The sequence below is a fragment of the Meriones unguiculatus genome, chromosome 18 (genome assembly GCF_030254825.1).
Source record: "Meriones unguiculatus strain TT.TT164.6M chromosome 18, Bangor_MerUng_6.1, whole genome shotgun sequence".
NCBI classification, from domain to species: domain Eukaryota; kingdom Metazoa; phylum Chordata; class Mammalia; order Rodentia; family Muridae; genus Meriones; species Meriones unguiculatus.
This window is the reverse complement of record NC_083365.1, coordinates 50270728-50277919: the sequence shown is the minus strand read 5'-3', so window position 1 is coordinate 50277919 and position 7192 is coordinate 50270728. Positions and strand designations below refer to the sequence as shown.

The window sequence follows — 7192 nt, the reverse complement described above, 5'->3', positions numbered from 1 at the left end:
CTGGCAGGGCTGCCTTGCTTGGCCTCAGGGGATGAGGCTATTCTCAGTCCTGATGTGACTTGATGTGCTGGGGAGGGTTGATAAGGAGGGAGAGAGGCCACCCTTTTCTGGAGGGAAAGGGACATGGGAAGGGGGAGGGAAAAGGGGGAGGACTGGGAGAAGAGGAAAGAAGGGGCGCCCTTGGGATGTGAACTAAATAAAAAAGAAAAAATAGAAAAGGAACCATTAACCAAAAAAACCAATACTATGCATCAAACTCTGGGGTACCTGATTATATTTTTTTAAATATAATTTAAACACACAGATTAATGTCAAACTACTAGTAATAGACAATTTTGATATGGCATTTTCTCTAACAGCAAAATAATAAATGGAGAAATATCAGAATTAAGTGACATCATACATCAAATGGACTTAACAGATAGCTACAGAATTTTCTGTCCAAACATCACAGAATACACATTCTACTCAGCAGCACATAGGAGATTTTTTTAAATAGACCACATCCTGGGACACAAAAACAAATCTTTACAAATTTCAAACACAATGAACTCACCCCTTGTATCCTATCTGACCACAATGCAATTATACTTAAAATTGACAGCAAAAAGAAGTGCAAATTAATGGAGATTAAACAACTATCTCTGAACGATGACTGAAGCAAAGGAAAAAAAACAAGAAAGAAAAAAATTAAAACGTCCTGAAGAAACCAATGGTGGGAACGTCTTTCCTCGTCCCTGTAACATGAAGGCTGTCCTGACTTAGGGTGCTTGTGACCTGATGAGTTCCCTGAAAGGCAACATGACGTGGTCCAGGCTGCAGAGGTACCAGCACACACTCACCTTCAAAAATGGTAAGTTTGAGAAGAGTGTTCAGACCAAGGAACTTAATGCAAAAGTTCATTGGAGTCTGTCAGCTTTGCAAAGAAGTTCTTGAATGGTGTGTAAAATCCAGCAAATACAAACCACTGTCAAAGCCTAAGAAACATGTTAACAAATGTCCACAAAAGACAGTGAAGGACCCGTACCACATAATGCATAGAATACGTCTGTGGCTGTGAACCTAACATCTGTGCAAACTGTGGAAAGAAAAAGTATCATTATTCCACTTAGTAAAGAACCAGAAACTTCAGAAAACACTAAAAATCAAGGTCCTGACCATAGAAGAAGTTGCAAAAGGAAGAAAGACAGTGGTGAGGACTTGGATGCTGACAGTGGCCGTGCTGGCAAGGATGGGGACCCATGGCCTGACCGCACAGTCAGCCACAGAGGGCTCGGCAAACACCCTAATGAAGGAGTCAAAAAAGCTATTCAAAAGTAGGCAGAAACAGCTCAGGAACAACATCAATTACTTGTAACATTTGAGTAACAGAAACTTTCAGTTCCCACAATAATACTTCAGCTGCATATACAGAATGCATGTAGAAACACTATGGTGTGTTGCATAATCTGTTAAAACTATTCATAAAAATATAGTGCCAAAAACATACTACATATCCTAGAAAATGAGCTACCCAGACTTGAGAACTGCTAATTGCATCAGAACTATCTCATGAAATGCTAAGATAATGAGCCGAGAGTACCTTTCTGTGGTCTGACCTTAGTTATGTGACTTCCTTAGCAAGAGCCCTCTTACATATTACAAAGCAAAACAGTTTATTTTTACACACACACACACACACACACACACACACACACACACAAAATCACGTGTAGAGATTTCCCTTCAAAAAGATTTTTATAGAAGTATTTCTTCTGGGCCAGCCCAAAGCAACCAGAAAAAAAAAAAAAAACTCCCAAGCACCTGCCCCAGCCATGCTAGCCTGGGTAGGCCAGAAGAAAGATACCCAAACACCTACCACAGGCTCTACTGCACTGGTTGAGTATGTGATGGAAAGATGGAAAAGATGGAGTATGTGGTGAATAAATGGGAGAAAAAGCTAACCAAGGGGTTCATACACTATGTGAAAAGGTGGAAGTGGAGACTTGGTGGTGAGGAACAGGCAGATATAAGGACACCATAGTGAGGTCCTGACCTAAGCTGCCACCAACAGCCATATCTGGGCCCATTTTCCTGCTGCACCTAGGGTCTGGGTCAATGTCTATGGCCTGAGGCCAAATGGATGTCCATGACATGGGCTACCACCAGAGACCATGTGGATACCTGAGGGCCATGCTGACATCAGGGGCCATTGGGACATCTAGGCCATGCTGCTGCTGGGGGCCATGTCTGGGTTCATGGTCCTATAGCAGCTAAAGTCTGTGTTGCTGTCCCAAGCCTGTGTTAGCACCAAAGGCCATGCTTATTAGTTAAATCATCATCATCATCATCCTGTAACTAAATGAAAATAAAAACGCAACAAAACAAAACTTCTGGGACACAATGAAAGCAGTCCTATGAGGGAAATTGATAGCTCTACATATCTACATTAAAAAGTCAGAAAGGCGTGGTGGTACACAACTTTACTCCCAGCACTTGGGAGAAAAGGAATGCAGATCTTTATGAGTTCAACCAATTTTGTCTACATAGTGAGTTACAAGACAGTCAAGGCTATGTAGAAAAACCCTGTCTCAAAAAAGTAAGAAAGAAAAGAGAAAAAGAGAGAGAATCAGAAAGATCACAAATAAATGACTTAATAATGAACTTCAAATATTTGGAAAAACAGGAACAAATCAAATTCAAATCCAGTCAGCTCTGAAAACATATATATATATATATCTATATATATATATATATATATATATGCAATATTATACAGACTGAGGAGGTTATATTTAGGAATACATATATATATGTACATATGTATATATATATATATATGTATATATATGTGAGAAGTTTTGGAGGGAGAAAAGGGAAGGGGGAAATGACGTGATATTATACTTGCAAAAATTTAAAAAATAAGGTCATTATTAAGTGAAATAAAGGTTACTTGAAAATACACACGTAGAAATAATAAATGCATCAATGCAGATTGGCATTGGGAAAAGTTCCAAACTGCACTGTTATGAAGAAAAAAAAAAAAAAACAAGTTGCAATTACACGTGTGATATTACTATAGGTGGGAAAAGTACTTGCGGTTTCCACCAGCCCTCTACAACCCAGACAATAGCCTCTGAACTCCATAGAAAATGTTCTCAGTCAATACAGTGGTCTCTTAGGGAGAGGAGGAACCAATTAGTCCTCTGTTCTCCAAGGTTAGACATCCGTCTTCTGCTTCTGGACCTGTGCCCAGGCTTTGTGGCAAGGCAGCAGGCTTCAGCAACTAATTACACCTCAAGGAGCTGAGGTGAAGAGTCAAGAAAAGTTTTCAAAGAAGCAAATTAATGCCTTGGAGGCTCTTCAGAGCTTAGAACTTCTACTTCCTTGAGATTCCCAGGAGCTTCAGATCTGTAACTAAGAGCACAATTAGAGACTAGGAGAAGCACAAGCTCACAAAATGTTTAAGTCACTTCCATAGCATCCTGGGATTACAGTGTCAGACTTGTCTCAAAAAAAAAAAAAGTAAGTTCAAATCATTAATGAGCCAGGATGCGTGGTTCCAGGCTCCATCTGTAACTGTAGTATGGACCATATTGCAGTCTGCCAACGGCCCCATTAGATCCATAACAGTACCTTTAAAAGAGCTGGGTCACCATGCCAACACAGGAAGTCATAAGCTTCTCTCTATTTCTTATCCAGGCAGGTCAGCGTGGAAGGGAGGGCACTGTCATTTATAGAATCTATATCATGCATAAGCACTAAATCAACTCTTTAGCCAATGCCCTGACCAATGTGACAGGTAATGCCATGCAGCTCATTGTTGCATAGACTATGGATGAAACTGGTGAGCTTTCCAAAGGAAAACTAGTATTCTAACCAGCGGTGGTTGTAGTTCACTGCTATGTAGGTCCCACTCTAGTTGGTGTACATGGCTTTACAGCTGTAGTAATGCTTCTCCAGGTACGGGGCACCATTACATCATAGTCGGTCTTCACACCTGAAGTCCAAGGTCATACTCCTCTGTTCATCTCCATATGCTCGGCTATGGATTCCCCAAAACCACAATGATCCAGGGTAGCTGGATCCACATTCTACATGCTGGTCTCCCATATGCCTCAAAGTTTCATGTACCAACTGTTCCCTCACTGAGGGGTCCCTAGTGAAACTACCAACGCTCTTTTAAGAAGCTGGATTTCGGACAGTGCTACTCTGAATCACTAAAGTAAGTTTCCTTAATTGTAATCTCACTCAAAAGTTGGGAGGCCTTTAGACTTTGAAGGAAAAAAAAAAGATGGAGGTCCCACCTCCTCCTTTCCTGAACACTTTAGGAGGAGCTTCCCATACATAAGCACAGGCGCTTTTCTTTTGCTCTGCCTCAGGAACAAATCACATGTCTGCATTCTCAAGTCTCAGAACAGACAGCTCACTTAAACAGATTTCTGTCTCTACCTGCATAAAGAAACTAGCATTTAATCTTGAGTTTAGCACAACTCCTTTAAAATTGTGAACAATTACCCCTTTTATTACAGCATTATTCACAATAGCTGAGCTATCCACCAACAGGCAAATGGTTAATGTAGAAATGTAATACACACACACACACACACACACACACACACACAAATGTAGCTTAACTCTGCCACAAAAATGAAATTACAGGGCCAGGTTTGATAGTGCATACCAGTGGTAATGGCACTTGGCAGATGAAAGCAAAAGATCTCCAGTTCAAGGCTAGGCTGGGCTACTTGTAGAGTTCACGGTAAACCTGGGCTATATGCAGTACTCCTAACTTCAAGAGTAAGTAATTCGTTGGAGGCTGGTCTGATGGGTTCACTAGCCCTTAAGATGTGGTTACACCTATCTTTGTTTTATAAAGACACATCTGATTGGTTGATTAAACAGTCTATACCTGGGTAGGGCAGAATGGGGTAGGTGAGGCTAAGGTTCCCAGGCTTTGGGAGGACTGAGAACCATGGGAAGGAGACAGATGGGAAGAGAGAAGGAAGGCCCAGATGAAGAATACAAGCAAGTACCATGGGATTATGGATGAAAGGTAGACCAGCTGAGGATGATTACGGCAGAGGGCAATGGATGGGGGCTGGGAGATGGAGATGGATGGTGAGGTTATTGAGACAATGTAAGGGAAATGTCTCCTGAACCTACTCAGACCTCGGACACCACCACTGCTAGTTCTAGAACTGATGCAGGATGTTCCAACGAGGGGGTTAAGGCTTCTCATAATATTTCCTATAAGCCCACACCTGTTTGTTTATATCCCCCATTTTTATTCATTATTAGCCAGATAGAGCCAAGTAATTGTGGTAATGATACTTGCTTTTTTGCCCAATGCTGGAATGCTAGTAAATTTAGGTATGCCCTGGTTACTCGAATGCCTCTCTGGGTGCCTGTGCCCGTTGATGCCCCTCACGCTATGACTCTCTTCAGACAGAAAAGGGATCTTGGAATTACAGCCGCCATTGTTACTGCCATCTCATTGGCGGCTGTTGGAGCTACCACCGCGGCATTAGCCATGAGTCATACTGTGCAGACTGCTCAGACCCTGAATAACCTTTTAGCCAATGTAGCTCATGCCTTAGATGTACAAAAAGGAATTAATGCTCAACTAAAAGGAGGCTTGATGGTGTTCAATCAGAGGATTGACCTCGTGCAGGAGCAAATTGATACCCTATGGCAAATCGCTCAACTTGGCTGTCAATGAAAGTATGCTGGACTTTGAGTCACTAGCATAGGACATGAGAATTTTCCCTGTGCTGCAAATCTGTCTAAACAATTGTCTAGCTATGTTTTAGGTAATTGGACTGGAGAATTCGATACTACGATGGAGCAGCTAAGAGTGGCCATTGTCACAGTAAATTCTACCAGAGTGGACGCAGGACTAGCCACAGGATTATCATCATGGATTGCTGCAGCCATGAATCATCTGAAGGAATGGGCAGGCATGGGAGCGTTAGCAGGCCTTCTGGTGTTGGTCTCCTTGGTTTGCCTGTGGTATATATGCAAGATTAGAGTCTCACAACAGCGTAATGCAGCCATGACCATTCAGGCCTTTACAGCCATTGAAGCAGGACAGTCTCCCCAAGCATGGTTGGCTACCATAAAAAGCTAAAATGTTACGCTCAGGATGCAAGGCTAAGCACTGCACTCAGGGTCAGCCGCTTTGGACCCAGAGAAGAGCATGTCTGATTGCATGCGGGTTGATGCCCCAGGTCCTGCCTCTGAGAAAAAGGTATCGGACGGGTCTGATTCTCTTTGGGTGGATGACACCTAAATGAACATCGGTACAAAGTCCCAATTTATTTCTAATATCAGAGATCAGACCTCTACTCTTGCCTGATGCGTCTAAAACAAAAAGGGGGAACTGTAGAGAGCTGCGGAATGCTGCGCCTTAAAGATGGAGCTGGTTTCCGCCTTCCACCTTCCCGATGGTGAGTGCTCTCTGTCACGAACAACTCCACATTTGGCTAAGGCTGAGGATCTGGCTTGCTTCCATGTATGTGGACCTATCTGCATTGCCCACGTGGCATGCTGGGGTTGGCTACCCAGAGGCTATTTAAGGTGGGCTGGCTTTCCCCAGGGTCAGATGATTGTTCAAGGTTCCTGAATAAACTGCATTGAAAAAAAAAAAAGGGAAATGTCTGCCTGGCCCAAGGTAAACAAGGCAGTTACAAAATCTAACAGGTGTCTGTGTCTTATTATTTATGATAGAGGCTTAAATAATATTGCTGTAATAGTCCTGGGGCTAATAAAAAAATATAATCTAGCTCAACACTTTTTATTGACAACACTAATTATATCATTCCCCTCTTCAATTCCTCCCTCCAAACCTTCTCATGTATTCCCTGCCCTCAGCTCTCTTTCAAATCCATGGCCGCTTTTTCTTTGTTTTGTTGTGTGTGTGTGTATATTACACATATATAATGTATTATACACACATATGTACATATTATAAATATAATTGGCCTCTTGTGCACACACTTATTTATAACATAATTTTTATTCTAATGAAATTATTTTCAAAATAAATGAAATAATGTCATTTTTAGGAAAACAGATGGAGCTGGAGATTGTCATGTTAAGTAAAATGAACCAGACTTGTAAAGATATATATTGTGTTTTCTTTCATATGCAGACTATAGATTTAAAATAGATAAGTGATAGATTATAGATAAATGATAGAGTTATACAGACA

General features: G+C 41.6%; 1 pseudogene; it reads left to right on the top strand.

Moving 5' to 3' along the window:
• The first annotated feature begins 780 nt into the window (after nt 1-780).
• LOC110541422 (uncharacterized protein C9orf85 homolog) lies at nt 781-1320 on the top strand (annotated as a pseudogene).
• The last annotated feature ends 5872 nt before the right edge of the window (nt 1321-7192 follow it).